The following is a 15,706-nucleotide window of genomic DNA, read 5'->3' as shown; positions in this document are numbered from 1 at the left end:
TGGAGAATGGCTTGATTTTTTGTATACTTGATTTAGCTCTTTGTAAATTTAAGTAATTAAACCTTTGTCAGAGGTTTTTATGAAGATTGTTTCCCAATTTGTTGCTTCCCTTCTGATTTTAGTTATATTGGTTTTGTTTGTACAAAAGCTTTTTAATTTGATGTAGTCAAAATTATTTATCTTACATTTTGTGAATCTTTCTAAGTCTTGCTTGGTGTTGAAGTCTTTCCCTTCCCAAAGGTCTGACATGTATACTATTCTGTGTTTGCCTAATTTACTTATAGTTTCCTTCTTTATGTTCAAGTCATTCACCCATTTTGAATTTATCTTGGTGTAGGGTGTGAGGTGTTGAACCAAACCTAATCTCTCCCATACTGCCTTCCAATTTTCCGAGCAGTTTTTATTGAATACTGGATTTTTGTCCCAAAAGCTGGGATCATTGGGCTTATCATAGAATGTCTTGCTGAGGTCATTTGCCCCAAGTCTATTCCACTGATCCTCCTTTCTGTCTCTTAGTACCAAATTGTTTGGATGACTGCTGCTTTGTAATACAGTTTGAGATCTGGGACTGCAAGGCCCCCTTCCTTTTTTTTTTTTTTCATTATTTCCCTGGATATCTTTGATCCTTTGTTCTTCCAAATGAACTTTGTTATCATTTTTTCTAATTCAGTAAAGAAAAATTTTGGAAGTTCGATGGGTATGGCACTAAATAGATAAATAAGTTTGGGTAGGATGTTCATTTTTATTATAGTGGCTCATCCTATCCATGAGCAGTTAATGCTTTTCCAATTGCTCAAGTCTAGTTGTAGTTGTGTTCATATAGTTCCTGTGTTTGTCTCAGGAGATAGATTCCTAGGTATTTTATTTTGTCTAAGGTGATTTTGAATGGGATTTCACTTTCTAGTTTTTGCTGCTGAGCTGTGTTGGAAATATATAGAAATGCTGATGACTTCTGCAGGTTTATTTTGTATCCTGCAACTTTGCTAAAGTTGTTGATTATTTCAATTAGCTTTTTGGTTGAATCTCTAGGATTCTTTATGTAGACCATCATGTCATCCACAAAGAGCGATAACTTGGTCTCCTCCTTGCCTATTTCGATGCCTTCAATTTCTTTTTCTTCTCTAATTGCTACTGCTAGTATGTCAAACAATGTCATATAATAGAGGTGATAATAGGCATCCTTGCTTCACTCCCGATCTTATTGGGAATGCATCTGGTTTATCCCCATTGCAAATGATATTAGCTGATGGTTTTAGATATATACTGTTTATTATTTTTAGGAACGACCCTCCTATTCCTATACTTTCTAGTGTTTTTAATAGGAATGAGTGTTGTATTTTATCAAAGGCTTTTTCTGCATCTATTGAAAGAACCATGTGATTTTTGTTGGTTTGCTTGTGGATATGGTCAATTATATGGATGGTTTTCCTAATATTGAACAAGCCCTGCATCCCTGGTATAAATCCTATTTGATCATGGTGGATGACCCTTTTGATAACTTGCTGGAGTCTTTTTGCTAGTAGTCCTATATAAGATTTTTGCATCTATATTCATTAGGGAGATTGGTCTATAGTTTTCTTTCTCTGTTTTTGACCTGCCTGGTTTTGGAATCAGTACCATGTTTGTGTCATAAAAGGAGTTTGGTAGAACTCCCTCTTTGCTTATTATGTCAAATAGTTTGTATAGTATTGGGATTAACTGTTCTTGGAATGTTTGTTAGAATTCACTGGTGAATCCATCAGGCCCTGGGGATTTTTTCTTAGAGAGTTCTTTGATGGCGTTTTGGATTTCATTTTCTGGTATGGGATTATTTAAGAATTCTATTTCTTCTTCTGTTAGTCTAGGCAGTTTGTATTTTTGTATATATTTGTCCCTATCACCTAGATTGGTATATTTATTGCCATATAATTGGGCAAAGTAATTTTTAATGATTGCCTTAATTTCCTCTTTATTGGAGGTGATGTCCCCCTTTTCATCTTTGATCCAGTTAATTTGCTTTTCTTCTTTCCTTTTTTTAATCCTTGACCAGTACTTTGTCTATTTTGTTTCTTTTTTCAAAGTACCAGCTTCTAATCTTATTTATTAGTTTAATAGTTCTATCACTTTCGATTTTATTAATTTCTCCCTTAATTTTTAGGATCTCTAGTTTGGTTTTCTTCTGGGGGTTTTTAATTTGTTCGCTTTCAAGTTTTTTTTATTTGCATTTCCAATTCATTGATCTCTGCCCTCCCTAGTTTGTTAATATATGCACTCAGGGATATGATTTTACCTCTGATTACTACTTTGGCTGCATCCCAAAAGGTTTGAAAGGATGTCTCACCATTGTCATTTTCCTTGATGAAATTATTAATTGTTTCTATGTTTTATTCTCTAACCAATTTTGGAGTATCATATTATTTAATTTCCAATTAATTTTTGATTTGGTTTTCCATGTACCCTTACTGATCATTATTTTTATTGCCTTGTGATCTGAAATGGCTGCATTTATTATTTCTGCTTTTCTGCATTTGTGTGCCATGTTTCTGTGACCTAGTGTAAGGTCAATCTTTGTGAATATGCCATGTAGTACTGAGAAGGTTTATTTCTTTTTGTCCCTATTTGTTTTTCTCCATATGTCTATTAACTCTAATTTTTCTAAGATTTCATTCACTTCTTTTACCTCTTTCTTATTTATTTTTTGATTTGATTTATCTAAATTTGATTTTGGTTGATTCAAATCTCCCACTAATGTGGTTTTACTCTCTATTTCTTCCTTCAATTCTCCTAGTTTCTTCATTAGAAATTTGGGTGCTATACTCTTTGGTGCATACATGTTGATTAGTGATATTTCCTCATTTTCTAAAGTCCCTTTTAACACAATATAATTAGCTTCCCTATCCCTTTTAATCATGTCTATTTTTGCTTTGGCTTTGTCAGATATCATGATTTCAACTCCTGCCTTCTTTCTATCAGTTGAGGCCCAAAAGGTCTTACTCCAACCTTTAATTCTGACCTCGTGAGTGTCTACCCTCCTCATGTGTGTTTCTTGAAGACAACATATGGTAGGGTTTTGGATTCTAATCCATTCTGCTATTTGTCTACGTTTTATGGGTGAGTTCACCCCATTCATGTTCAAAGTTATGATTGTCACTTGTGGACTCCTTGGCATTTTGATATCCTCCCCAATTCTGACCTTTTGTCTTTAGCTATAATATTTTAAGCCAGTGACTTATTTTAAATTAGTCCCCTACTCCCCTCTCTCCATATGTTTCCCTTTCTAGCCCCCCCTTTTTGTTCCCACCCCTCCCCCCTCTTCCTCCCTCCCTTTTTGTGTTCTCTCCCCCTCTACCCCCCTTGGTTTTCCCTTCTCCCTTTCCCTGTTGGATTAGATAGAATTCAAGATCCCAATGGATCTGGATGTTTTTTCCTCTCAGATTTGATTTCACTGAGAGTAAGGTTTAAGTAAAAACTCTCCTCCTCTCCTTCTTATTGGAGTTTTCTTCCCCTCCCCTTCCCATGTGTATCTTTGTGTGAGAAAGATTATTATATTTAGTTTTTCCCCCCTATTTCTTGGAGTATATTTTAGTATCATTAAGGATTCCCCCCTCACTTTTCCTTTCTATCCCCCCTTTCTCCATATCATCTTGATGCCCCAAACATTCCCTATGCATGATTCTTCTTACTACTCTAATGATGCATATAATTTTTGAGAGTTACACATTACATTTCCCCCACATATTAATATATATATAAATTGATATAAATGTAGTCCTTATAGAAGAGAGTTTGAATAAAAGAAAAAGATAACATTTTTCTCCTTTTCCCTTTCCTTCATATTTACCTTTTCAGGTATTCCATGCTCTTTGTTTATCAATATCGAACTTTCCACAGAGCTCTGGTCTTTTCTTTGCAAAAACTTAGAAACCTTCTATTTTGTCGAATTCCCATACTTTCCCCTGGAAGTATATAGTCAGTTTTGATGGATAGCTGATTCTTTGTTGAAGACCCAGCTCTCTTTCCTTTCTGAAAATCATGTTCTATGCCTTACATTCATTCAGAGTGGAAATTGCAAGGTCTTGTGTGACCCTAATTGGCATCCTTTATATCTAAATTGTCTTTTTCTGGCATCTTGCAAGATTTTTTCTTTTGCTTGAAAGCTTTGGAATTTGGCAATTACATCCCTGGAAGTTGTCTTTTGGGGATTTACTTTAGAGGGTATTCTATGAGCTCTTTCAATGCCTGTATTGCCCCTTTGTTCTAGAATCTCTGGGCAGTTTTCTTTTATTTTATCTTGTATTATAATGTTGAGATTACTATTTATTTCTGGCTTTTCTGGTAGGCCAATTATTCTCAGATTGTCTCTTCTTCCTCTATTTTCCAAGTCTATCACCTTGTCAGTGAGATATTTTATGTTCTCTTCTAATTTCTTGGTCTTTTGGCTTTGCTTTATTAATTCTTGCTCTTTTGCAAGATCATTGTCTTCCACTTGCCTGATTCTGACCTTTAAAGCCTGGTTTTCCTTTTTAGTTTGGTCAAACTGTTTTGGTACTTGCGTTTTTTCATGCTTGATATTGTTGAATTCCTTTTGCATTATTTCCCACTTTTCCTGACAGAAGGCTTCCATCTTTTTAATTATTTCCTATTTAAATTCTTCAAGAGTTTGTGGAGAGTTTCCATCCCCTTTGGAGGGTTTCAAAGCATTTCTTTGTGTTTCCTCTTCTATCTCCTCTGTATTTTGTATTTTTGCACCATAAAATGTGTTCAAAGTCACCCCCTTTTTCTTGTTTTTCTTGGTGTTTGGAGGTTTTTGTACTTCTGTACTTTTTGCCATCTCTGTCTGAGTGAGGAGGACTGGCTCTTAGTGTATCTGGCTGATGGTCCGAGGCTTTAGCTCCAGGCATATTGTCCATTCTCCTCAGCTGCTCTGTCTTTTGGGGGAAGCCCAGGGTCTGTCCTCCCCTTCCTGCCAGCATTTAGGGTGTTATTGCTCTCAGTTTCCTCCAGTTGCTTCTCTGCTGCCTTACTTCCAAGCTCTGAGCCTGGCACAGCACTTTCCACAAGGTATCTCAGTGCCTTTGCTGGCCCTGAGGTTTCTGTTCTTTCAGAAGACCCTGCACTCTAAGGGGGGAGGAGTCCTGGCCTCCCTGAGTTCTGAGGGCTCCTGATGAGATTAAGTTCAGCTGGTTTGAGCTGAATGAGCCCCAAAGGAAAAAAAAAATCCTCCTCTGCAGTCTGTGTTGGAAGGAAGGACCCAGCCAGGGCGCTACAGGATACCCCTGTCTCTCTCTGTTTCCCTGCTGTCTGTATTGGGCATCCCGACGAGTGGTTTAGGTTGCTTTCAAGGTATGTTCATCAGAATAGCTGGCCCTGAGGCCCTTTTGCCGGCTCTGAGTTTCCAGCTGCTGCCACGGGCTCAGCTCTCTGGGTTGGGGGGGATGGGTCCTGGGACCTTCCTTCTGCCTTCCCCTTAGATCCTAGTGATCTAGGATTCTGGCTTTTGGGGGGCATACCTTTTGATCCGAGTCCAGAAGGCGGGTTCCCTTGGTCTGTCCTGTTGTTCAGTTTGAATTTCAGTGCCCTAGTTGCATTCAGATTGTGATCGGTAAGGAAGGGTTTTTAGAGGTCTGAACTTTTGCTGCCTCTAAGCCGCCATCTTGACCACCCTATGTTTTAAAAGAAAGAAAAAGTGATTATATTCTTTTCTCCTATTTCACTACCAAAGCAGGAGAAATGGTAATTAGTAGAGGAAGTTCTACTGGTTAAGGGTTTATTTCCCTTGTAAATATGCGAAGGTAAAGTTGAGTCAATAAGCATTTATCAGACACTCTGTGTCAGGCAGTATGCCAAGCATTGGAGATACAAATACAAACTGAAAGAAAGACAATACATGACCTCAAGGAGATTACATTTTAGTGGTGGAAGACAACATATCATATAAATTCAGGAAAGAGAAGAGGGAAAAGATAAAGGAGAGCATATGGAGGTGAAAATGTAAAAAGTCAAGATTGGAGCCTGGAGAGGAATAGAGACAAAACTGGCATTTTGCTTAAAATTGAAACTTTGGGAGGAAATATCCAATCATAGGAAGGAGAAGCAAATGTGGGCTTTACTTCTAAAGTGTTAAAATGCACAAATTTGGGGGGAGATATGACATATCATTACTTTTTAATTCTCAAATATTAGTGAGTTTACTAAGGTATCTACATATCACCCATCAGAGAGCAGTAGTCCTTATGAGGTACAAGTGGCAGGTCAGATAAGTTAAAGTGTAGGAAATGGGACAATATAGATCAGAGTATGGAATCCTGTCTGTACCATCAGTATTATAGTTAGTCTTAGATAGCTCCCTCAAAAATGGCATGAATATATTAGGTAGGTATTTGGGGTGAGAGAATGAGCCATGAAAGGAAGGATGGTAAATGGAGTACTGAAAACACAATTGTTCCAAGATGAGAGCAGATAGAAAAGTTAATGTTCTTCATTGCTCCAGCAGCATCTGAGTCCTAAATGCAGAGGAAGCAAAGATAGAGAAATGAATTCTGGATTTTTTCTTCTGCTTACTTCCTCTCCTACAAAAGAAGATAACATTTGCAAGGACAAAAAAACAAACAAACACAAATGCCAATGGAGGAAAAAGGGAGAATATTTGGTATAAATATTCAACAGGGTAACCTGGTGTTTGAAAAAATGCAAGGACAGAAATGGAGACCTGAGGAAGTCTAGAATATATGATGAGTCCTCATCCCTCTTCCCCGTACTAGTCAAGTGCATAGAAAAAAATAGATTGTATTTTTGATATCTTTTGAATAATCCCTCAACCCACATTTTATTTTATTTTTATTATTAATGAAGAGAAACTTCAGAAATCCCTAAGGATACACACAGAGAAGTACACATCTTGATTAATGAATCAACAATAAATCCTTAGTTGGAAAAGCACATCCATAGTGCTCTATCTGCTTACCATTAGTTTTGTGGTTTGTGCGTGTATATGCATATATTTTAAATGATTTTTTAAAACTCTAATAAATAAAAACAAAAGATATCCACAACTCTAAAATAACCTTTATTTAAAAAAAAACAAATTTCAGGGAGAAAGAACTTTGAATGACTCACTAAAATTTAAAATTAAGCATCGAAAGAATGAGAGTAATTTAGTAAATTTTTACCAATACAAGATAAGGAACCACGAATTATAAAAATCAATGACAATAATTATTTTTAATAACTTGGATACAAAATGTCCAGGAAATTCTAAAAATATACCTTGTAATCTTAGAAGAAACTTTTAGTTAGTTATGTGACCTTAGATCAGGCACTTAATGACTCTAGGCCTCAGTTTACACCTCTATAATAAATCCTTTTAGTTTTAAAAGCACGATTATATGTTATCATAAAGAAGTCACCATCATAGAAAATGGGTGTAAAAAGAATATGTAAGGAAATAGTTTTATTCATTTCTATAATGTAAAAATTACATTTAAATCTTAATAATAAACATATTATATTTTAAAATATTTATTAAAGGACTATTAGAAAAAAAAAGGAATAAGAGGGATACAAAATAAAGACCATGTGCCCATGGTTGATCAGCCTGTTAAAAATCCCACTCACCACCATTGAGCCAAGATGCTAAAAAGAGGGTGGGACCCTTCAAGTCCTTGTCTAATATTCCCTATCTACAAGAAGTCCTTAACAACAGGAAGTCAGTGGGCCCCCAGGAAATGTAGTTCTTTTTTAGGTTAACAGATTTTCAATTATACATTCCCCCTGAGATTCATGGAAGACTAGTCCCTCCAATGGATCTTGTAAACATAACCAACTTTGAAATTACAATAATTTGAGGATAAGAGGAAAAAAGAAAAAAAAACAATGATTGCTATACACATTGAGAAAAAGCCAGTTAGTGGGAAGTTGCCTTCGGCATAAGAGTATATATACAAAACAAATACATTCAACCCCAGAGAGTTCAAATCACCACATCCCAAAGTTCACTCTGGATCTTCTGGTGCAGTGTGAGGTCTGTGGAGGCATCTTCATGGAGCCTTCTCCAAACAGTTCACTTTCTGAATTTAGAGAGGTAGCTTATTTCTTATCCTAAAATTATTCTCAAAAAGAATTTAAACTTTGCATTTTAGAATACCAATACATTCCCCCCCTGAAGAGGGTATTGAAAAACACAGGGATCACTTAGGGTTGTATGGCTGAGTTGTGAGATATATGAAACAGTTGACAAGAGAAATAAAAAACATCAAAAAAATCCAAAGAAAAAAGAAAAATAATTTTTGAATGAAATATAAACTATCAAAGTTTTATGTGTAAAAATGTTCATTAAAGGAAAATAAACCTATAACAGATCCTAGAATCAGGGTGCACTTAAATGATTTCTGTCCCACAAGTCTGTAGGACAAAATGCAGTAACATTTCAGTTACCCATTTTCAGTGAAGACTACAGGAATTTCCTATATTATAAGAGAGGAAAAAGGACTAGATTTTTGTGTTATAGGGAAGTTTCATTCCTTGGTCTGACTTGTCATCATTATCAGGGATAGGGGGAGCCAGGATGATAGCCAAACTTCGGTACTTGTCTGTGAGTATTTCATAAAGAGTGTGGGTACAAGGCATCTTGCATCTTAACATATGTCAAGTGCTGCAACCTCAAGTCTCACACTAGGCACAAGTCCTTTCATATTGGCTTAGAAGTCTATCAATCCTACCTGGATTGTTTTGGTCTTTTTTTGACCTTGTGCTTGATTGGCACTATGAAAGTAGCTTTGTGATTCTTTGGCACTGTGCAATGGCTATTTTTGTATTCTCTTCTGGAATCAGACAGAATCATTAAGCAAAGTACCATAATTTTTTTTATTTTAAATAATCAATGGCATCATTTTTATAGTCTAAAGCTTTTTGGGTATTCATTGACATTAGGGCCAAAGTATTTTATACTCATATTACAGCAAGATCAAAAAAGTTAAAGAAAATCTTCTCAATACTGCTAATATGTGCTTCAAATACTAAGAGGAGAGAAAAAATAAAACTGAAATAGTATTTTGCACATGCAAGAAAAAACAATACTGAAAGTTTTAAAAATCAACATTATATAGCTTATAATCATTGACACACTGTGTCAACTAAGGAAAGGTAGAGTAGAGTACAAAGGTTTCTCACTGCAAAATGAGATCCATAGCCTTTTCAAACTTGGCCATGATCCACTAACAGTTTTTATAAAGAAGAGTATTATAACAGGTAATGCACATTCAAAAGGTATCAAAATTCCCAAAGTTATAATAGCCCATTTAATGAGAATAGCAAACAAACCCACTATCAATAGGATTCATATGAGTCTGTTGTGTGACACTTAAAAGTAATGTGTACTTGTCACAAGTTTTTCAAGTGTAGCAATGTTTCAACCTTGGCTGAGATATTATTTTTAAATATATTACTGTCATCATTACAAAAATGTGGCAAAGAAGTCTAGAAAAAATCAAACCTCTGTACTGTTGATGTTGGGTCTAAAAAATGTCACCAAGAATCTAGATCATTCTTGTGGAAGGGTAGAGTAATCTGATGAGTTACTAGTGATAGATGATCCCTCTTGGGAGCCATCCAGGGGTACCATGCCCTGGGATCAACTTCCTAGCTCCTTTGGTATGAGATTGTTATATCTCGTTCATTCAGATTTTTACAAATGTGAGAGGGATTATAATTGCACTTCACTTCAGCTACTAAAATGTACCCTTTACCTCTTGTTACAAATAACTCAGAGGTTAAGCAAAATGATCAGTCAGAATTGTTTAAAAGAAAAAAAAGTCTAAAAATCATGTCTAAAGACCCCTTAAAATCAATTTAAGATATTTAGCTCATTAAAATTTCCAAATGTTGTTGTATAATTGTAACCAATTTTGATGAAGTCCATCTATCCTCTATGTGACAATTTACAAAGCCAAAATGGAAGAAAAAGTTGGGGCTTTTTTTAATGGCCTTATTCAATAGTATTTGTTCAGTATGGTTATAGGGGAAAAGTAACAGAATACAACTAATAGTTAAAACACAGTGGATTAAACTGTTTCATTGTAACAGAATAGTATTGAATACATTAATATATGAACTTAAAACAACAAAGTTAAATCTTAAATCAGACAGTAAACAAAATAAACTGAGAGAATTTTATAAAACAATGGAGTCTGTGAAGAGGCTTAAAATTTTTACCTCCAGTCTCTTTAAAGTTCCTTTCTCTATCCATTCAGATTCCTTTTGTCAGAACTGTAATATTTCCCATAGTGAAGGAAAAAATGGGGTTGAGGAATCTCAAACTGGATGAATCTTAGAGTCTGATCAGGCCAAAATGGCAAAGGGTTGTAGCGAGATTAATTTCTCACCTGAATCTTAGACAAGATAAGTGAAAGGGAGAGACTACACCAAAAGATCTTCCTTTAAAGCTCCAAGAGGGGAGACTGATAGAAGTCCCCCCCCAAAAAAACAAAAAAAATGAGAGGTACAAGAGCACAGACAAATATAGGGAGTAAAGAAGGGGTGAATTTGAGCAAACAACAGAAAAAGAAGAAAGAAACTATAATAGATAGCTACTACTAAGCAAATGGAACAGAGGGGGAGAGATCAGCAAATGATAAACCAGAAATCCCAGTGAATTGGGTACAGGCTGTGGAAGAACTCAAAACACAAATAAGAGAGGCTGAAGACAATTGAGAAAAGAACTTAAAAATTAAGATAAGTCATCTGGAAACAGAGGCACTTGAACTAAAACAAGAAAATAGTGTCTTGAAAGCCAAAATTAACCAGCTGGAAAATGAGGCAAAGGAGATGAAAAATGAGGCAAAGGAGATGAAAGACGAGGTAAAGAGGATGAAAGATGATTTTCAAAGAAAATCAGACCAGAAGACCAGAAGGAAAAAGACGACCAAAAAGCCAGAGATGAAATCCAATCTTTAAGAACCAGAGTAAAACAACTAGAATCAAGTAACCTCACAAGGCAGCAGGACACTATAAAACAAAACATAAAAAATGAAAAAATTGAGGAAAATGTGAAGCATCTCATTCACAAAACAGACAATTTAGAAAATTATTCAAGAAGAGACAATTTAAGAATAATTGGACTACAAGAAGACCACAACAAAAGAAAAAGCCTGGACATAATACTAGAGGAAATTATCCAGGAAAACTGTTCCGAGATCCTAGAAAAAGAGGGGAAAATGGAGATTGAAAGAATCCACAGATCATCCCCTGTATTTAATCCCCAACTGACAACACCAAGAAATGTTATAGCCAAATTCAAAAACAATCAGATGAAAGAAAAAATATTACAAGCTGCCAAGAAGAAGCCATTCAGATACCATGGAAACACGGTGAGGTTAACACAGGATCTGACTGCATCCATACTGAAGGACCGAAAGGCATGGAATACAATATTCCAGAAAGCAAGGGAACTAGGTCTACAACCAAGAATAAAATACTCATCAAAACTGACTATATTCTTACAGGGAAAAGTATGGTCATTCAACACAACAGAAGAGTTCCAAGCATTCATAAATAAAAGACCAGACCTGAACATAAAATTTGATGTCCAACCACAGAACTCAAGAGAATCATCAAAATGTAATTAAAAAAGAGGGGAAAAAACAACAAATAAAACAACAACAAAAATTTTTTAAGAGACTCGATAAGTTAAAATGATGTGTATCCCTATAAAAAAAAAAGAGGTCATTAGTAACTCTTAAAATGTGTTGCTATCACCTGAGCAGCTAGAAGAATTACACTTAAAGGGAATAGTGACAAACTGTATAGGATGAAAGGACTAGACATAAATAGGTATATAGATATATGCATGCATAAATACATATACATGTGTATGTATATATACATGACTAGAGCTAAAAAAGGAAAGAGGTTATGACTAAAAGAAATGGGAACAGAAACAAATGGGAGTAAATTTATATGTCACAAAGAAGCTTATGGCGGGAGGGGGGAGAACATTGATACACTGGAAGGGTAAAGAGGTTGGAGATAAGAAATACTCAACTCTTACGTACTTTGAAACTGACCCAAAGAGGGAAGAACAATCCAATCCATTGGGGAAGAGAATAGATTTGTGCCCTATAGGGGAGTAGAAGGGTAAAAAACGGACTGGTGGGGAGGGAAGCAGTACAAGGGAGGGAGAGGGAGGGGAGGATTTTAAAAAGACTACGGGGAAAAATAAGGGAGGGAATAAGAAGGGAGGGGGTAGAAAGGGAAGTAAAATAAGTGGGGTGCGGGGGGGGACTGACTATAAACAAACATTGGTATAGAAGGAAATAGTGAAAGAAGAAAAGGCAGGACCAGGAGTAGAAATCAAAATGCTGGGAAATATACAGCTAGTAATCATAACTCTGAATGTGAATGGAATGAACTCACCCATAAAAAGCAAGTGAATAGCAGAGTGGATTAGAATCCAAAACCCTACCATATGCTGTCTTCAAGAAACACACATGAGGAAGGTAGATACGCATAGGGTAAAGTAAGAGGATGGTGCCAAATCTATTGGGCATCAAATGATAAAAAGAAGGCAGGAGTAGCAATCATAATATCAGATAAAGCCAAAGTAAAAATAAATCTAGTTAAAAGAGATAGGGAAGGTAATTACATCCTGATAAAAGGCAGTATAGACAACGAGGAAATATCGGTACTCAATATATATGCACCAAATGGCAGAGCATCCAAATTTTTAAAGGAGAAAGTAGAGGAGCTCAAGGATAAAATAGATAGAAAAACTATACTAGTGGGAGATCTGAATCTTCCCCTATCTGAACTAGATAAATCAAATCAACAAATAAATAAGAAAGAGGTGAGAGAAGCAAATGAATTCTTAGAAAAATTAGAGTTAGTAGACATATGGAGAAAAATAAATAAGGACAAAAAGCAATACGCCTTCTTTTCAGCAGTACATGGTATGTTCACAAAAATTGCCTATGTACTAGGGCACAAAATCATTGCAAACAAGTGTAAAAGGGCAGAGATAATAAATGCAACCTTCTCAGACCACAATGCAATAAAAATAATAATTAGTAAGGGTACATGGATAGATAAATCATAGAAACAATTAATAACTGCATTGAAGAAAATGGCAATGGTGAGACATCCTTTCAAAACCTATGGGATACAGCCAAAGCAGTACTCAGTGGGAAATTTATATTCTTGAGTTTATATATAAACAAATTAAGAAGGGCAGAGGTCAATGAATTGGGCATGCAAATTAAAAAACTAGAAAGTGAACAAATTAAAAACCCTCAGATGAAGACTAAATTAAAGATCCTAAAAATCAAAGGAGAAATTAATAAAATTGGAAGTCAAAGAACTATTGATTTAATATATAAGACTAGAAGCTGGTACTTTGAAAAAACAAATAAAATTGACAAAGTACTAGTCAGTTTAATTAAAAAAAGGAAAGAAAAAAACCAAATTGACAGTATCCAAGATGAAAAGGGAGACCTCACCTCTAATGCAGAGGAAATCAAGGCAATCATTAAAAACTACTATGCTCAAATATATGGCCAAAAATATGGCAATCTAGGTGATATGGATGAATACTTACAAAAATATAAATTGCCTAGACTAAAACAAGAAGAAATAAATTACCTAAAAAACCCCATATCAGAAAAAGAAATTGAACAAGCCATCAAAGAACTCCCTCAGAAAAAATCCCCAGGTCCAGAAGGATTCACAAATGAATTCTATCAAACATTCAAAGAAGAGCTAACCCCAATACTATACAAACTATTTGACAGAATGAGCCAAGAAGAGGTTCTACCAAATTCTTTTTACGACACAAACATGGTACTGATCCCAAAGCCAGGCAGGTTAAAAACAGAGAAAGAAAACTATAGGCCAATATCCCTAATGAATATAGATGCAAAAATCTTAAATAGGATACTAGCAAAAAGACTCCAACAAGTCATCACAAGGGCTCTCCACTACGATCAGGTAGGATTCATACCAGGAATGCAAGGATGGTTCAATATTAGGAAAACCATCCACATAATTGGCCATATAAACAAGCAAACCAACAAAAATCAAATGATTATCTCAATAGATGCAGAAAAAGCCTTTGACCAAATACAACACCCATTCCTATTGAAACTAGAAAATATAGGAATAGAAGGGCCTTTCCGAAAAATAATAAACAGTATATACCTAAAACCATCAGCAAACATCATCTGCAATGGGGAAAATCTCAAAGCCTTCCCAATAAGATAAGGAGTCAAACAAGGATGCCCATTATCACCTTTATTATTTAATATTGTACTAGAAACACTAGCAGTAGCAATTAGAGAAGAAAAATAAATTGAAGGTATTAAAATTTGTAATGAGGAGACAAAGCTGTCACTCTTTGTGGATGATATGATGATTTACTTAAAGAATCCTAGGGAATCAACCAAAAAGCTAATCGAAATAATCAACAACTTTAGCAAAGTTGCAGGATACAAAATAATCCCACATAAGTCATCAGCATTTCTATATATCTCCAACCCAGTTCAGCAGCAAGAATTAGAAAGAGAAATTCCATTTAAAGTCACCCGAGACAATATAAAATACTTAGGAATCTATCTGCCAAGACAAACACAGGAACTATATAACACAACTACAAAACACTCTCCACACAATTAAAACTAGATCTAAACAATTGGAAAAACATTGATTGCTCATGGGTGGGATGATCTAACATAATAAAAATGACCATCCTACCCAAACTTATCTATCTATTTAGTGCCATACCTGTTGAACTACCAAAAAAGTATTTTAATGAATTAGAGAAAACCATAACAAAGTTCATTTGGAAGAATAAAGGATCAAGGATATGCAGGGAAATAATGAAAAAAGAAATACAAAGGAAGGTGGCCTTGCAGTCCCAGATCTCAAACTATATTACAAAGCAGGGGTCATCAAAACAATTTGGTACTGGCTAAGAGACAGAAAGGAGCATCAGTGGAATAGACTTGGGGTAAATGACCTCAGTAAGACAGTATTTGACAAACCCAAACACCCCAGCTTTTGGGACAAAAACCCAGTAGTTGATAAAAACTGCTCAGAAAATTGGAAGACAGTGTGAGAGAGATTAGGTTTGGATCAACACCTCACACCCTACACCAAGATAAACTCAGAATGGGCGAATGACTTAAATATAAAGAAGGAAACTCTAAGTAAATTGTGTGAACACAGAATAGTATACATGAAAGACCTTTGGGAAGGGAAAGTTTATAAAACCAAGCAAGACTTAGAAAGAGTCACAAAATGCAAAATAAATAATTTTGACTACATCAAATTAAAAAGTTTTTGTACAAACAAAACCAATGTAACTAAAATTAGAAGGAAAGCAACAAATTGGGAAACAATCTTCATAACAAAAACCTCTGATAAAGGTCTAATTACTCAAATCTATAAAGAGCTAAACCAGTTGTACAAAAAATCAAGCCATTCTCTAATTGAAAAATGGGCAAGGGACATGAATAGGCAAGTCTCAGCTAAAGAATTCAAAACTATTAATAAGCACATGAAACAGTTTTCTAAATCTCTTATATTCAGAGAAATACAAATCAAAACAACTCTGACATATCACCTCACACCTAGCAGATTGGCTAACATGACATCTTTGACAACTAGCGAATGCTGCAGGGGATGTGGCAAAGTAGGGGCATTAATTCATTGCTGGTAGGGTTGTGATTTGATCCAGCCATTC

Source organism: Monodelphis domestica, chromosome 5, assembly GCF_027887165.1.
Source record: "Monodelphis domestica isolate mMonDom1 chromosome 5, mMonDom1.pri, whole genome shotgun sequence".
Taxonomy (NCBI): domain Eukaryota; kingdom Metazoa; phylum Chordata; class Mammalia; order Didelphimorphia; family Didelphidae; genus Monodelphis; species Monodelphis domestica.
This window is presented reverse-complemented; position numbering follows the sequence as displayed.